This window comes from Danio rerio, chromosome 23 (genome assembly GCF_049306965.1).
Source record: "Danio rerio strain Tuebingen ecotype United States chromosome 23, GRCz12tu, whole genome shotgun sequence".
Lineage (NCBI taxonomy): Eukaryota > Metazoa > Chordata > Actinopteri > Cypriniformes > Danionidae > Danio > Danio rerio.
Genome location: NC_133198.1, coordinates 19,459,657 through 19,477,935, shown reverse-complemented (window position 1 = coordinate 19,477,935; position 18,279 = coordinate 19,459,657). Strand labels below are relative to the sequence as shown.

General features: G+C 35.2%; 1 protein-coding gene and 1 long non-coding RNA gene across 4 annotated transcripts in view; both read right to left on the bottom strand.

Moving 5' to 3' along the window:
* ntsr1 (neurotensin receptor 1 (high affinity)) overlaps nt 1–18,279 on the bottom strand; it is a 161,027-nt gene that overhangs the window by 12,711 nt on the left and 130,037 nt on the right. The window contains exon 6 of one of the 3 annotated variants that reach the window (XM_073938767.1): nt 5,002–5,564. The exons of 1 other annotated variant lie outside the window; for it this stretch is intronic. The gene's annotated coding sequence lies outside the window, so the exon portion shown is untranslated. Of the gene's footprint in view, nt 1–5,001; nt 5,565–18,279 lie in introns of those variants that run through there. One more of the 3 variants, XM_073938765.1, reaches the window with a different exon arrangement.
* LOC137489158 (uncharacterized) lies at nt 13,638–16,304 on the bottom strand. The gene is made up of 6 exons (XR_011008521.2): nt 16,258–16,304; nt 15,823–15,937; nt 14,768–14,883; nt 14,506–14,591; nt 14,170–14,212; nt 13,638–14,072 (listed from the first exon to the last, which is right to left on the bottom strand). It is a non-coding gene; the product is annotated as an uncharacterized lncRNA (long non-coding RNA).

Genomic DNA, 18,279 nt, shown 5'->3' with positions numbered 1-18,279 from the left:
GTGAACAGGGCAATCGCCACTGTTCCGCGCCAAAGTAATCGCTCTGAGACCGCCTGAGTGAGGTGGTCTCGGCTCCATTGAAACGAACCCTGGAGCGGTTTGATTGCAGTGAGAAAGGGATCCGATCCGAGCGCGGTTATATCACAGTGTTTTATGGATATGTAATAGGCATACGACTATATGAAGAGAGAATTATGAGTAGGGCGGGAAGTTTCGCGAGTCTCCGGATGCCCGCAAACTAGTGATGATCTCCTGGTAATCTTGCATCTCCCCCCCGGTCCTCAAATAGGCATCGTCTCGCACCCTTCTAACCCCTCCCCACCACATCTCTCCTCAGACACGTCGCGCGCGCACACCCTGTCAATCAACATCAAACCACCACCTTTTCTGACAGCTTAGCGGGACGCTGCAAAATAAACCCTGACACTCTGACCAATGTGACTTGTTTTAGCTCTTTTGGTCCGATTAGAAACTTTGCAGTGTGAAAGCCAACCGCTCCAAGAGCAAAGAGCAACAATGTAACATTTGTAATCTCTGTTTCGGAACAACTGAATCGATTCACAGGTGTGAAAGCACCCTTAGAAAATCTGTTGTTTACATATACAGGCAGAAGACATCTGCACTTTTTAATGTGCAACTTTAATTGTACAAATTTCTTTTTTGACCATGTAAATATTCATTTGTGGTGTAGTGTCCTATGCTTCGTTTTTTGTGCCAAGGACAGGGCACAGTGAAAAATAAATTATTGTGACATTCTGCGTGTTATGCCAGGCACATAATTTTTTATGTTCAAAAATTAACTGCATTACAAAAGAGAATTACAATAAATATTTGATTGCACTTGGAAACACACAGTTCACTGGAAATGTGCTGCTAAAGTAGCCTGATATGCTTCATCTGCTTTACCTCCTCAGCGCACACACCATGTAGCAACATTCCCATCGAAAACACTAACATTAATTTCCATTTTGGACATTAGGTATTGATTCTGGCTTGCTCAGGCACTCAAGGATTTTTTTTCAGAAAAGAATTAGGGAACTGACCTCAACATGATACTGCTTCAGTTAGTTCATGGCTATTTATTACAGACCGCTTTTGTCAGACTCTGAATATGCTGAATTTATTCACTAAAAAGACTGTTGGAAGTGAATAATTGTTTTGTTCTTTAATGAACTCGAATCATAATGAATAGTCCACCTTCCAAAAGTCTTAAGTAGTCATTTGCTTTAAAATCATATAAGCAACTGAATAGGTTTGTACATGATGGTTTAAATGGCCTTTTACTTGAAGTCTCAAATGATCTCTCTGCAAAGGGCTTTGATAAAGTCCTGGCATTAGTATAAATTTGGATTTATGGGTATTGAGATTACTCTTGTTGAAGTACTTTATATGGCACAGGTTTGGATGGAAGTTTAAAAAAATGTAAAGCAAATTGATATAGCAGACACAGACTCTTTCTTTCAGAGAAAACTGTTTCAGTAGCTGTCTTACTGACATCCCAGAATGCTAATATTCAGCTTTTGAAATTGGATTCAGTTTTTTCATTACCTCTAATATTCTGTGATATTTGCTGGCTAGAAATTTCCCCTCATTTTTCATCTATCACACTATCATGATAGTTTTCAATTTATATTTCCACATTCAGTCTTTTAATATCTAAAATCAACATTTGTGTACCAGAACTTTTCTGACATTGTATTAAAGAGCACCTATGATGAAAATAATATTTTGTAAGCTGTTTGGACAGAACTGTGTGTAGGTATAGTGTATAGTCTCTTTTGAAAAATTTTCTGACATTAAATAGGATCCAAATCCTTCCCGTATTGAGGCCCACCACATAATGATGTAGAAATGTGTTTTTTCCCGCCCACTAAATTGATTTACAGCCGCGTATTAACATGTCTCTGTACTAGCAAATATAATCAGTGTGTGAACATTGGAACGACATTGTGTGTGACTCATCGTTGCAGAAAGGCTTGAATTAACTCCACAACAAATACATCAAATAATCATTGGGAAAGTTCATACTGTAGTATTTCTCACAAGTGTTACATGAGATCTGCTTCCTTTATGTCTATCACTGTGCTGTTTAGCTGGAGCAACAGGGGATGGAGACACACATTCGAGCCATAGGGAGCGATCTTTGTGGCTCTGACAGGCATGTTGGAATGGTGGGTAGGGACAACTAGTTCATTTGCATTAAAGGCAAGAAAAACAGCTACAATGTGCTCAGAGCTGAAAATTTCAATATTAAGAAAGGTATAATAAATAATCTGGTGGGTATTTTAAGCTGAAACTTTGCAGACAGATTCTGGAAACACAAAAGATGTATAGCAAATCTTGAAAAAGGGGTAAAATCAGTGACCTTTAACATATAATTTATACAGTTGATGTCAGAATTATTAGCCCTCAGTTTATTTTTTCCCCAATTTCTGTTTAACGGAGAGCAGATTTCTAAACACACATTTCTAAACATAATAGTTTTAATAACTCATTTCTAATAACTGATTTATTTTATCTTTGCCATGATGACAGTAAATAATATTTGACTAGATGAAGAATTCAATACACTTCTATACAGCTGAAAGTGACATTTAAAGGCTTAATTAGCTTAATTAGGTAAACCAGGCAGGTATGGGTGATTAGGCAAGTGATTGTATAATGATGGTTTGTTCTGTAGACTAACTATACAGCTTAAAGGGGCTAATAATTTTGACCTCTGGCTTAAAAAAAAAATTAAACTGCTTTAATTCTTTCTGAATTAAAACAAATAAGACTCTCCAGAAGAAAAAATATTATCAGACATACTGCAAAAAAATATCCTTGCTCTGTTAAACATTTAGAAATATTTTAAAAAGAAAAATAAATAAAAAATGGAGCTAATAATTCTGACTTCAACTGTATATGTGACCCTGAACCACACTGTCTTTTGCAGGTATAATTTTGACAATCTTTGAAAAGATTGTGATAATTACAGATTTTTCTTTTATGACAAAATTATTACAATATATAGTAAATTTTAAAGGGTCTTGAAACACCAAAACACATTTTTTGAGATGTTGACAGCCATGTATATGTCCCACGCTGTTAAAAACACTATTAGGACACATATTTCACTAAAAAGTGAAAATTGGTTAAGCGTCGTTCAGAGCAAATTTGTTAATTTGGTTTGAAAATAAATTTTGAAGCTACATCACAGCCTTGAGATCCTTGTATAAATTCCATCATGGATACTGGATGTCTGTAACGGCCGGTACAACATGACATCTTTGAGTTTTCAGGATTAATTCATGAGAAAGACTTAGATCGAACCCAGTTGCAACTTCATTAATATTCATAATAGCTTCGAAGACCTGTCACAGTGTTGAGACGTCAGAGAAACACCACGTTGTTTTGCCAACTGTAATTCAAACAAGTAGAGGAAGAAGAATTGTTCAGAGCCATGGGTTGTTAGTGTTGCATTCATAAATGTGCAGCAACAGGTTTTGTTTTCATTTTCCTGCAATGAGAGCACCACTGCATGTGGGCCCACATTTGACTGCGGATTACAGTGCTCTGCGACAAAAATATGTTTGTAAGGAACATTTTTTTTTACCTGAGCGCATCTGGAAATGGTGAAATTCGGATTTGCCACTAGTCACCTTTAAAAAAAAAACGCAGTTCTAGTTCGTGTTGATTGTCCTGTCTCTATGGATTTGGAAAGTGTGTGATCAGTGTTCTTTGTTTATGTTTATTAAGATGGCAAAGTTCGTTAGTATCATCAGCAGTACTCTCAGTTTTTAAAAACATACCTTAGTCAAAAGGATTTAGTTAATAAGTTTAAAGCATGTTAATATCACTATACAATATTATGGACTAAAAGATCTGCTGTAAATGCTGCTTTTCAAATGTAAGCATGTAAACACCTTAATCAAATTATTACCGTTATGTATGATTTTTGCCGCACATGAGTTTCACCGCGTTTTGTTTCAGGATAGTCTATACAAATGTGGCTGTTTGATGCTTTTCTCTGCACCCACCAAATTTTTCTTCCATACGGTTTGCGGTATCAAAAATTATGTTAAAACAACACTCTTCCAACAGTTCCTCGCATCCAGTATGCCGTTTGTCCCAAGGGGCATGCATGAAATGTTCCTACATTAATGTGAATGTGCCAAACTGCTGTTAAAAACCTGAAATTACATGAATCTCTGGAAGAAATGTGAATAGCGTTTAATAGCGATTAAGGCAAATTATTTGATTACTGATATTCATGTAAACGTAGTTAAATTAAGTCAATTGTAAATTTATTGAAATCCATTTTTCATTAGTAATATTTATTGATAAGGATGGAGAAATTGAAGTTGGAGAATTTTAAAGGCAATTTTCTCGTTATTAGGATTTTTTTTTAAATCTCATTTTTTCAAGATTTAAGATTGTTTTCAAGATTTTTTTTTCCCAATCTTTAAACATTTTTTAATGCTTATTAAAAAAGACACATGTTTTGTGGTCCATTGACACAAATAGGGATGTTGAACTCAAATATACAATTTCATTCATTTCTTCAGATCATGTTTCTTGTCCATTCCTCTTGTAATATTGATCTTTGCAAAAGCATTTAAATTACAGGATATGCGTTTTTTTACCCATGAGAAATACATCTAGTATGGCATTTGACAGCATCCATTGGGAAATAATTGGATTTTTTAGGCTTGCTAAAACTGGTCCTAAATTGAAATTCTTTTGGCTAATATGCAAAAGTGTCCATTTTGATTTGATGTGCACATAAAGAGTTCTCACAGTAACATTGAGATTTCAGTCTCCTCTGATTCCATTCTAAATATATTACTTTTCAGATTGAAATGTCATATTCGAGCAGAGGGGCTGTTTAAATGCCAACATTTTCAGTGGGGTCTGTTGAGGACAACAAAACAGCACAGTCCATATGAAGACCAGTGATTATTTTGCTGTCTCAACTAGGCCTATTTGAGTCGCTTTAATAAATAAAAACAGATGCATCTTGAGTGTTAACAAGTGTAAAATGAATTATTAGATTACAATACAAATAACCAGAATGATACTACAAAGTCCAGGAGTCATGTGACATACACCACTTGTTGATTAAAACGAACTGTATGAAATGCAGTTCGATGATTCAAGAAATGGAAACTTGTGCTCATATTTGCATAATATAATTGGTTGATACAGACACCATGGAATTAGACAATTAATGAAGTGTAGACAGGCTTTAGGTCAGCGTTAGTCTCATCACAGTTTCATGCATCATTGAATCAAACAAGTAAACAAATAATGAGATCAGCTGGAGACATCTTAGAAATAAGTGCCAATATTTTGAATAAATAATGGTCTATTCTATTTAGAGTTAATGCCGTAACGAGAGATGATGGGTACATTTCAAGTGGGGAAAGAGATGAATCCCAGCATTAAGATAGGAATGTGTGTGCTGGTCTTGTTGCTGAAGGGGATTGATTGAAGAATTGTAATGCAGGTGGGATACTGAAAACGAATATTGATCTGAGCTGACAGATTGCTTCCTTGTGACTCTTTGCTGCATCCTATCACCCCTAGGGAGAGAAATGTAAAAACACAAACACAAAGACAATGAAATGGCCTCCTGCTTACCGCTCTACATTTGGCACACTCCATGAATTGGATAAAAATGCATCAAAATTCTTTTGCAACAAAGATTGATTAAGTGGAGAATCCTTTGAATGAGATGAAGACTTATTTCTTTTGTGGTAGTTTAAGGAATACACTTTACAACTTTTTAGAGTTTGATATGTATTAAATGTTTAAATTAAACAAATTAAAAAACTCCCACATCCCTAGTCACCAGCTTACTCATTACTCCAACCCATTACAAAATCCATCTCCCAGATTTCTCCTATCTGCCAATTTGAAATCAGAATAAACCTGGTTTTCTAACCACTGTTACTAAAACCAGTTGAACTTGACATACTCTTGTGCTCCTTTGATCTGTATCTTGACACAAACGCTGTTACCATTGGTTAATACCCTATTAAGCCCCAGTCAGATTACACGATTTTTATTGTCGGTTGCGAAAGTCACTATGTCAAATCGTGCGATTTATTTATTTATTTTTCTTGATAAAAATCTTGACTTGTCGTGGTTAGCAAATATGCCAGACTAAACGTTCCTTCATGATCAGTCATCCTGTGACGTCTAAGACGAGTGTTATTTCCCCAAGCAGTCACATAGGTTGCTATAACAACATTTTTTTTTATCTCAATTTCAATTTGTTTTTCTTTTAATCTTATTTCAATTTCAATAAACACTGATGCTTGTAAACTACTAACTACATTATTTAAGGGCATTCGTTAGGATATAGGATCAAACTCATGATTCTTTTTTAACTGGGGCGTAGCATTGATGGCTTAAACTTTTTCTCCTATTTTTAGATTTCTGATCAAGTCAGATTTGATAATGTGGTGAATCATCTGATTTTTATTGAGCAGGTGTAATATTCATTAATATTAATTATTCGAATTATTTTATTCTCTAAGGTGCCTCTGTCATCATTAATCTGCAGGCTGCATTTTGCTCACAGGGCTGCGAGAAAATAAATAAAAATGGAGATGTGGCAAAATAATAAATAAAAAAATGAGGCTATGGCCAAACAAACAAACAAACAAACAAACAAACAAACAAACAAACAAACAAACAAACAAATAACTTAATAAATTAATAGATAAATAGCGACTGCTGGGAGTGCAAGCAGCTAGGGACACCGGCCCTTGTGGCCAATAAACAGACTGGCCCACCGGGAATTTTCCCGGTCCACCCGATTAACCAATCCGGGCCTGATATTATATATATGCTTATAGCCTATTCCCCACTGAAGCACGTGCATAAAGCTTGCACCGCCAAAATGATTATGAATTTGTTGATGCAAAAGCTTATTTAGGCCAGTAGGCAGACTAAATGCAACATGCAATTTAAAATATATTTTTTATCTTTTTTCTGCAAGTTGTATGTAAAATTATGACTTAATGACTTAAATAAATTTAATTACTTAAAAACTTTACATTTTCAGTGTGTGTGTCGCTAATAAAGTGTTTATAAAATGAAGAGTCGGTCTTTAAAGCTTTGGAAAATGGCTCATAAAAAAGGACAAGGGTGTGAATGCATTTTACAAGTCGCGATCAAAAATGAGATAGGTGGTGTATTGGTCTATTGGAGTATTGCTATAACAATGTTTCTCTGTGGTGGCTGAGAGAGCTTATAATGTGCTGCAGTTTAAGAAAGCACGTGCAGTTACAAAAAACACCAGCAAATTAAGAAATTTCTTTTCGTATTTTATTAATTTGTTTGCTTTGTGGGAAAATGAAGTGCATTTTTAATGTGCATATGTTGTGAGGATCTGCGGCACAAATCTTTTCTTAATTTGCTGATGTTTTTTTGAAATTGCATGTGTTTTCCTAAATTGCAGCGCGTTAAGCTCTCTCGGCAACCGTAGCTCTTAATGAAACCATCACTGTCATTAAAAGATTTATTAGTTTTCGAAAGCTTTGAAAAAGAGTATAATACACGTCTATATGAGCAAACAGAAAATACATAATAATAATAATAATAATAATCATAAAAATAATAATAAAAATAATATAAAAAAAATAATAATAAACAAGCCACTGACTTAATTAAACACATTATGGAAACACCAAACTTTAACAAACAATCAAAAGTTAAGTGAAATTATTTAAAATGTGTATTGTGCATGCAATATATCCCTAGAAAGGATGTTGTATGATACACAACAAACTCATTCATTCATTTTCCTTTGACTTTGTCTCTATTACAGAGGTCACCACAGCAGAATAAACCACCAACTATTCCGGCATATGTTTTTCGCAGTGCATGCCCTTCCAGCCACAACCAAGTTCTGGGAAATACCCATCCATACACACTTATTCACACACATAATCATACACTATGGGCAATTTAGCTAACCCATTCATTTATTCATTCATTCATTTTCTTTTCAGCTTAGTCCCTTTATTATTCCGGAATCGCCACAGCAGAATGAACCACCAACTTATCCAGCATATGTTTTACGCAGTGGATGCCCTTCTAGCTGCAACCCATCCATACACACTCATTTACACTCATACACTTCAGATTCAATTTAGCTTACCCAATTTACCTTCATTGCATGTCTTTGGACTGTGGAGGAAACCCACGCTAACACGGGAAGAAGAAAAAAACTTCCACACTCTTGCTGTGAGGTGACAGTGCTAACCGCTGAGCCACCGTGCCAACCAAACATCAAACAACAACAAAAAACAAACAAAAAACAACATCAACAAGCTACAGGTACCATAAACTAACAAAAGTCATTCAAACAAACCATTTCTTAAAAATTAAAAAGTTGCACTGCAAATAAATAAAATAAGTAAAACTATTTCATAGAGCACTATATCCTCTTCTGGTCATGATTTAGTCGTTTGTTTATTTATTCAAAACCTTTCCCAGTTTCTTTGCTGTCTTTTAACCTTTGGGGATGCCAGCTGGGGACAGTTTGCTGCCACAGCATCACAATCCCAAAGGAATTAGTGCTCAAGCTAAGCCTGGTGCATTTTGATTTGTCTTGTGCATGCTTGAAATACCAAAGGGCTAGTGTGCTCATGAACAACTCACAAATATATATATATATATATATATATATATATATATATATATATATATATATATATATATATATATATATATATATATATATATATATATATATTTTATTCTATATTATTCTATATTATTCTAGGCACCAACCTGGAACAAATATGATTGTGACAACTTTTGAAATTACAGTCTAAAATCATTTATGTAGACTTTGTGCCGAAGCTTTGGAGTGTGTGTCAAAAAGAATACCAGAAGCGTTCAGCAAAGCACGTATAGAGGGTTGTAAAGTTCTGGAGCGATGACATCATTAATGTCGCCCAAAGCCTTTTTTGCCTCACTGACTCAGGAAACTATTCAAATTTTCTGCTGAGTTACACAAGCATATTAACTGCCTTCTGTCCATTTAAACCCTGCTACTTTCCAATTTTATAATAATGATATTGCCACGGCCCCAACATACTTTATTTACAGAAGTTTGCCCCATTTACGTTTACAGTATGTCAAATTTACATGTTCAGGTAGTGATGGGAGAAACAAAGCTGTGAAACAATTAAGCCAGTCGTTTTGCAAAATAATTTACGTTTTTTTTGAAGAAGTCAAAACACTACATGCTAGGGACATTTTGTGGTCAACTGTGTAAATTCAACAAAAACTCCATTGAAATTACCATTGACTTTTTCAAACCGGATATACAGTATACACTTTACACATCATCTAATAGGGATGTCCCAATCAGCTTTTTTGCTCAGTCAGTTGATTTAGAGTATCTACCGATACCAAAACTCGATTCGATACTTCAGTTATACATAAAAAGAATTAAGATCCAGGATGTTCCTTTTTTTTTAGAATTCACCTTATTTTATTATTCAACAACTCTGTTAACAAGCAAAGCACTTCTGGTAGGTAGCTTCAACAATCAAGTAATAAATAACACAAAATCTTCACTTTTGGACTTTAACAGTAAATATAAACAAACTCGTAAAACCGTTTTGAGATAAAATATATGAAACCGGTTTTGTGATTCTGCATTGGGCCAATCTGAATAAAGCCATGTGATTAATGTACGTTTTATATAATTACACAGATTGTCCACAAGAGTAGATTTATTACATTTTCTGAATGTTTAAAACACTATAACAATATATCAATGCCCTTTTTACTGAAATCACATGACCTTGACAATTTGACACTCTCTGAAGTCACTGATTTGGAACAAAATATTTGTGAATGTTTTGATGCTTCCTGAAGCAGTGTTTCAAAAGCAGCCATCACAATATTCAAGTTTCAAGTCATGTCATGTTTTAATTAAGCCTATTTTGTACATATTTTATTTGAAGAAACTGTGCTTAAGTGCACAATTTTTATAATGTCAGTGTGGCATTATTACAGTGTTCCTATATACCCAGCAGCTACAGTAGAAGAGAAAGCACATTCTGACTGTCACGGTCGTGGTTAGGGAAAGGAGCAAGGACTGAGGTGCAGCAAATGATGGGTACTTATTAATAATAAAATAAAAATAAAAGGCAAAACAAAACTACCCCGAGGGGGAAAACATTAACAAAGCACAGAAACAAACTTGGCTTGGCTGGCAAGACAAGACTGGAGGAGGAACACAGGGGGAGTGTAGACGACAAACTGACACAGAACAGAAGACATGAGGAGATTATAAGCAGGAGAAAATTAACACACAACAGATGAACATAATTAACTAATAATGGGTAAACAAGTGGGGTGGGACTAGACAATAGACGGGAGAGCGCATGACAGAGACAAGACAAGCCATGTGCTCACACAAAACAGGACAAGAACATGCAGCCAATGAGAGAACTCATTAACCGCATGTTCATGACAACACAAGCACAACACTGAAGCACACCACAAAAGCACGTGATCACAATGTAAACACAGAGCCACGTGCTTTGACAACAGACGCAAGACACGAGCGTACGATAGATAAACACCTTACCGTGCGCTCACACATATGCAACGCGCATGCTTCATCTCAGCGTCAACCAAAACTGAAAGCAACTAGACGAAGATGCTGAGAATGAAACAGCGCGATGCTGACAGAACAACACAAACACGAGTACAAGAGTGCGCGTGTCCGCGCTAACGCAGAGACATTCACAATAACAGAAACAGGACAAAACAGGTCTAGTGTCTGGATTCCACCACCAAAACAAGAATTCACAAGACCAGAGTGGCAGAACCCTGACACTGACAGGTCTACAACAATAACCAAATCTTTAAAACAACAACAATATACTTTATTGGACATTTCAAAGCCTTGTTTTGAATGAGCTCTATGATCTTTATTCGTTTTATGTTTGGCAATCAGTGATCTCCAAAAAAAAAGTGTAAAGACAGAAAAAAATGTGTTGAGCAAGTTAGCATTCAGTCAGGATTGTCTACCTTTCATTCAGTGAGCACGTTTGGTATCATTTCATCAAATTCATACATCACATTAGTTGCCCGTATAAACTCATTAAAGCATTTTCAGTTGAATTTGCATGTTTATTGCAAATCTCCCTGGCTGCTTCATCTGAGAGCTCATTTTCACATTCCCTTCATGAAGCTGGAAGAGTCACAAGCTCATTGCCCTTACAGAATGTGTAATTAAGCACGTGTGCAGAAGTAAAGATATGATGATGATGGTTTTCTGTTTGGCTGGAGGTGCAAATGCTTTGGGCTGTAAATCATTGGCTACATTTGCCTCTGAATCTGCACTGGACATTAACGAAATGTGGTGACATTCTCAAATGTGTCTTTAGTGGATACTAATGTCGACTGACTCTTCAGGCTATTATTCTTTTAGCTCAGATTTCTGTTGTGTTTTACTAATTACATAGCAGCAGTTGTTAATGGACTATTATTACATTCAAAAACAGGCATTCAAGCAAATCTTAAGTGGGTTTGATTTGGAAAAAATAACACAGAGAATAAATTTGATGTCTCTGTTGGTGTTTTCACAATAAGCAGGTTTGGTTCAATCATAATAATTTACTTTTTTTTTTTTGAAGGTGGATCATTGAATGAGAGTGAATACTTCCATTTGAACCTTGGTGAACCTTGCGTACATCCCAGCAGGCACAGGACATCAACGTCAATGTTGTACCCAGGGGCGGACTTAGTGATTTGGGGGCCCTATAAGCAATTCCAGGTATGGGGCTCCAGCATTGAAACTCAAAACATGATTCTAATTCTCTATAGATTTTTTCTGTTTATTTTTTTTCTGTATTTTATGCTTATTTTTGTAAATAAACTGCATGTTAAAATATATTCAAAGTGGAACCTTTATCTTTTTAATGTAAATTAAACTAAGTAAAATTCACAAATGAAAACAAGTTCACAAACTATGAATGGGTAATTAGCCATATTTGTGATTAGATTTTAATATTTGCATGTACAGTACGAATGGAATGTTCCACTTTTGAAAAGAATGTTCCATTTAAGGCCCAAAGAAAGGTACAATCACTTGTGTGAAAAAGGAGCGAGTTAACGTTTATGAAATGGTCCTTCATTTATGTCATAAGTTGTTGGTTATTTGGAAGAAATGCACAAAAAACTGTACATTAACAATAAAATGATTTAATTATATAAAACATGGCCTTATAAATATTATAAATTTATGTTTTTTATTTAAAAAAATGTTAGCATAAATCCCCCTAAATGTGAAGTGAAATGGCTTATTATACACAGACCTGTCTTTGATTATCAGATTTAATAAACTACTACACTGGACATACAAGTATAAAGTAGATGTATACAATAGAAATTAAAGGTAACCAGATTGGTAAACAAAGACAGAGAACAACAGTTTAGCATTAATAAATAAATTAATTAATTAATAAAAAAATATAAAACGTAACAGAATAATACTGCCAAAATAATACAGCTGAGAACAAAAAATAGATTTAAAAGACCAAAAACTGGCAGTTAGATATACACAAAATGTATTAAATATCGTGTTTTAACTACAAGGGGGAGATTGAATCCAGTGGCAGATCCGAGATTGACTGGCCGAAGTAAAAGCTGCTGTCGGCGGGGAAGAGAATCATAAAGCTCCCGCTGACAGAGTCCGCATTCACTGAAGCACATTGTCAAAGAAGCGCTGTCTTTGTAAATAAACTGCCGATTCGAGTTTAAAACAACTACATTCTCGCCTAAAATACTCTTAAAACTACATTTTGTGACACATTGGATGATATATTTTTTTAAACTTCCGGGTCTGCAAAGTGGGGTATTATCCATTGACTTTCGCTTAGCATTAGCAGCCAGCAAATTTGAATTTGCGTCGTCCAATAGGATTTTTGCCCTCGCCATTCATTCATAATGCGAGCTGATTACGTGCGACGGTTAATCTCCAGCTGTCGTGTCAGATTGAGGTGCAGGTCGTTTATCAAACCTTTGAGTTGCTAATTTAAAGTTTTTTTTGCTGTTAACCTCGTTCACACAGATCATGATTTTTTGTTCTTTTAGAAAATGAAGTGGAGTAGGAAGCTGTAGAGTGTAATAACGTAAGTATTTAGTATTTTGTCTTTCATCTTTTTGTTAATAATAATAATAATAATTATATATATATATATATATATATATATATATATATATATATATATATATATATATATATATATATATATATACACAGCAAAATATGAGGACCCAAAACAACTCTATGGGTGTTAATTTCAACACTTTGAAAGTGTCTCATGGGGTCCACTCAAAACTGAGTTAAATCAACACTTTCAAAAGGGTTGGCACATTGACACCGAAGTAAGGGTTAATTTTAACTCTGGGCAGAGTTAAAAATGTAACTATATTTAACACCGCCTGGTAGTAATTTTTTTACTACAATATGTTGTTATTTTATTCAACTCTCTTGAGTGTAAATATGGTAAAAAGGTCAAATAGACTGCAAATTACAAAAGAAAAAACATTTTATTTGAAAATATTCACCGCTTCAACAATTCATTCAGTTTTTAAAATGCAACAATGTCAAATATGCTTTAAATTTTTTATTAGTACAGACAGTATCAACAAAACAGTTTCAGTCCTTTAGTCCAAACTTGATGTTTCATCAGTGCAATTTGAAAGTTCAATATAGCGTCACTCATAGTTTTCTTCTAAACGCATAGTTTTCTTCTGAAATGACATTTTAAACAACTTGGCTTGCAAATCTTTCAGTTCTGGTGTTTCCTTGGTCCTCCATATCAAACACAGCAGTTTATGAAGGTATAAATGCTGTAAACTTGTGTGAAAACAAACTTTAGCTAGGAAATCTCATCAAGCATGTCCTGTGAATGAAGTGCTTTCCAGCCACAGGATGACCGTTTTATCCATGATGATGTAGTAGCTGCTGATCGCTCGTCTGGTGGTTCCTGATGCACGGATATAGGGTGAAGCTCATCTAAGAACTCTTCAAGACTCCAGCATGACTAAGAAAAATGTTTGAAAACAAATTGCAATCAAATTCTATGATATATTTAAAAGAACATTTAAAGTAAATAAAACATTCAAGAAATCTAAACTCACCTTTTGAAAATCTTCATGATGATCCACAACTTGACTCTCCCAGCTAGTTGAGGTGACAGGATATGGAAAAGTAGAAAAAACACATACATCACTGTTGGATCTCCAAAAACAATTAGGTTAACCACTATGACTAGAACTGGAAAAACAGGCAGCTGTCTGTCCAGAATCCTGTATTTAACACAACACTTGGAGCAAAATTTAGAGGAGCTTAAAATCTTTTATATCATTTAGTGATGCTGACTTCCCAAAATATTGGCCACAGTGTAAAAAATATTCATAAACTTACAGTTTTATGTAAGTGTGTGCCTGCGTGTGTGTGCGTGCGCGTTTCTTTACCAGATTTAACTTGTTAGGCCCTTTCAGGTCCAGTATTGACGCCACCTTTCCTGGAGTCTAGCAGATGTTTCAGGTCCAAATATAATCTAAAATATTAGGATAAGCAGAAGAGGAAAAGTGCAAAGCAAAGAGCAAAACATTATTTAAGTAACAGTTCACCCACAATACAAAACTTATCACCTTCGTGTCATTTGTTATTCTTGAATGCTCTAATACCCTCTCAGCTTATTGTGAAACAAATACAGAACTTTATCAAACATACCTTCATTATTATCACCACATATGACCAAGAAGGTGTGCTTGGTCATTTCACCAACACTGGAAATACACCATCCGTCACCGTCACAGGGTCTTGTGTTATTGTATAGAGAACTGTGGCTGTTAAAAAACAACAAAACATTAGTATCTAACACATATGCATAACCTTCAGATAAAAAAGGGAGATGAACAACACAAAGTATGCCTCACACTTTTCAGATATCTTTTGATTCAGATGTTGATTATTGATAATAAATCTACAAATCAAACCTGTATCATCTTTAGGCTGCTCAAATATGAATCAGTTGATTAATTTTACAGACAGGTGGCTGTTTACAACGCACTAAATTGTCTTTAATAAAACGGAAATGTTGTGTACATGCTAGGTTTAGTCTATAAGCACAATATCATGCGGAAGAAAAAGTTTGACTAAGATGTTCCTGACTATAGAAATAGCCTAACTTACTAACGTCAGACATCCCGAGTTGGGAAAAGTCATTTTCGGGGGATACAGAGTTGATTTGCGGGAAGTAGCGGGAGAGATGGGTACCTGAAGAGCAATGGGATGAGTTGCGCGCGACGTACCTAAAGAGCGGTGGGGGTGACTTGACGTACCTGAAGAGCTGGGAGGGATTAGGTGGAGAGGGGTGTGCAAAGTGTTTAATGACCGGGCGGGAGACTTTCCGGGAAATAATCATTCATTTGCGGGCATCTACTTGGGCATCTGGGAGTCTCTGTGCATTTGCGGAATAACGTTAACGTTAGTCCCGCAACTTCCGGGAGACTTCTGTAACGTTAAATGTCCGAGAAAGTGCAAACGCGGTCATTTAAAGACATTAATGGTAACATTCCGACTTTAATGGTTGTCAACACTTAATATAATTCAAGCGTACGTTATCACACGAGTCTATGGACTAACGGTATATGGACGGCCACGAATCAACCAGTGTAAAAGGGCCGCGGTGTTTAAAATAACCAAATAAACGTACATGAATAACAAACAAACATATGTTTTAGTCAGGAAGCCTTTTACAAGTAAGCATGTGTTGATTTACTCACCAGATATGTTTTAGAAACTCTCCAGAGCTTATGGAAACCGTCCTGTGTTGCCGTTAGCATCCGGGCAGAGTAAGTTAGGCTGTTAGGCGGCTCTGGGGATTCCCTCGCTAGTTTGCTTCAAATTAAAGGAGAAGTGTCGATTTTATTTTATAGATGGGTAACAACGCACAAAATGGCATTAAGCGTGACAGAAATGTGTTGAACATGTACATTTGATGTTTTTATGCACTGTGTATGCGTGAGCATATATAAAAACATTCTTGAAAAGAAGTGAATAGTAATGCAGTTAAGCTAGATACACAAACGACCATGAATGAACCGCAGAAGTTTAAAATTGTCACTCCATTCTAAAGTTATTAACTTAACAATATGTTTACAACTGTATTTCCTTAAAGAAAGTCAGTAAAATACCAACATTTAGGTAGTTTGACTCACCAGTTGCTGTTCTAAACCTCAGATGGAAAATGGCGTCTGGAAAATTCTTCAGTGACTGGGGCTGCATGAATTCCCGGATGTTGGAAATAACACCACCAAGTGTTGAAAAGATAACTCCTTGATTTCTCACTGAATAAAATCAATTCTAACTCTTATTATATTCATTTGTCAAAATCTAACTCTTTAACGTCAACACTTTACTCTGAAATGCTTCAACACCGAGAATTTAACTCTGATGAATTTGCTGTGTATATATATATATATATATATATATATATATATATATATATATATATATATATATATATATATATATATATATATGTTATAATCATAATATACATGTACTTTTTCCCTAGGAATTCATTGTGCAGTCTTAAACCTAATCTCCCGTTTTTTGAAACTGTAAGGTGAAGTGTTAAAGTTAAATTTGAATTTTTATGATTTATTTGATTCAATAGGTTATTGCTGCAATTGGTGAGGATCCATCATCTTTTGAGAGTAATGCAAATTGCGAATGTCCTGCATATCCAGTGAAATAATGTGTGTGACCCTTTATTAAAAACACCCTTGTCAGTGAGATCACACATTTGAAATCAGTTCTCAGTTTAAATTAAAAGTTTAATGTCAGTATAAGATAAACTGTAGGATCACATGACTATTATAAATGTTATGACTATTGTAAAAATATTTTAATTTTCAAGCTTTGTGGCAAACAAATATGTGCATTCAAGCTTACAACTATTTGTACAGTGATAATTAAAGGGAAATGGCAACAAAGAATATTAGCTAATGTTTTTAGTTAAAGTGAATCACTAATTTCCTTTTTGTTTATCATGGTGAACCTGACTGAATGCATTCATCAACCATCTCCAACCAAGTCAGAGCTTCAAGGACAGCTTGTGCTAAAGGTGCCTGAGCCTGATTAAGAAAAAAACCATCTCCACCGGCCAAAGTCTACAAAAAGGCAAGAGAATATAAGTTTTCAAATGATCTAACAGGTATTAACATAAAACCTACATAATAATAATTTTGCTAGATCAAACCCTTACTTTTTGGATGTGATAATTTAAGTGCCTTTTCAAGCTGCATTTAGCAAGTTCAAACTCATGGGCCTTATATACAAACCCTTTATATGGAGAACATTCCTCAATGTTTTTTTTTCATGTAATTCATAAAAATACATCAATATCTTTTATTCAGCATTTGCTAAACATTCCAATAATTTTTGTCTTTATTTTAAAACTAGTCAATTATGTTATTAAATTATTTAAGAGTACTTCATTATTTGTCTTTATTTTAATTTTGGGTGTCACGGTGGCGCAGTGGGTAGCATGATCGCCTCACATCAAGAAGGTTTCTGGTTCGAGACTCAGCTGGGTCAGCTCCTCCGGGTACTCCGGTTTCCTCCACAAGTCCAAAGACATGCGGTACAGGTGATTTGGGTAAGCTAATTTGGTCGTAGTGTTTGTGTGTGAATAAGATGCAAGAGCAACTCCCCAAGATGGAGCAACAATTTGAATTTGAACATCAGCAGCAATGTGAATATGGAGATCCAAAATTACAAGAAAAACAACTCAGTGCAGCTGTCCGAGAGAACTGGTTTTGCTTGGTCTGCATCAAACATCAATGCTTGGATCTTTGCATTGATTTTGGTGCATGCGTTTCGAGTCTGTGCATCAGTATTTTAAGACTAGCAGCTATAGACATTTCAATAACATTGCCCAAATCAACTGAGAAGCACAAGATGACACAATGCTAAAAATTTTCTCCGCCCACCATCCTTGATGAGGCTGAAACATTCAGGGTTTTAAATTGAACTGTTTTAATGTGCGTGTGAGACTGCTAATACAGAAGAAATGATTCTTTCCTAATGAAATACATTTTAAATGTCAATACTGCACTGCTTTCTGTGTGGCAAGTTTTTAATACTGCTGTTGTATGATTCATATTTCCATGCAAATAAAGTAAGAGTTGACTTTGAATGGGGCGTTATAAACCAAGACAGACGGACTTTCAGGC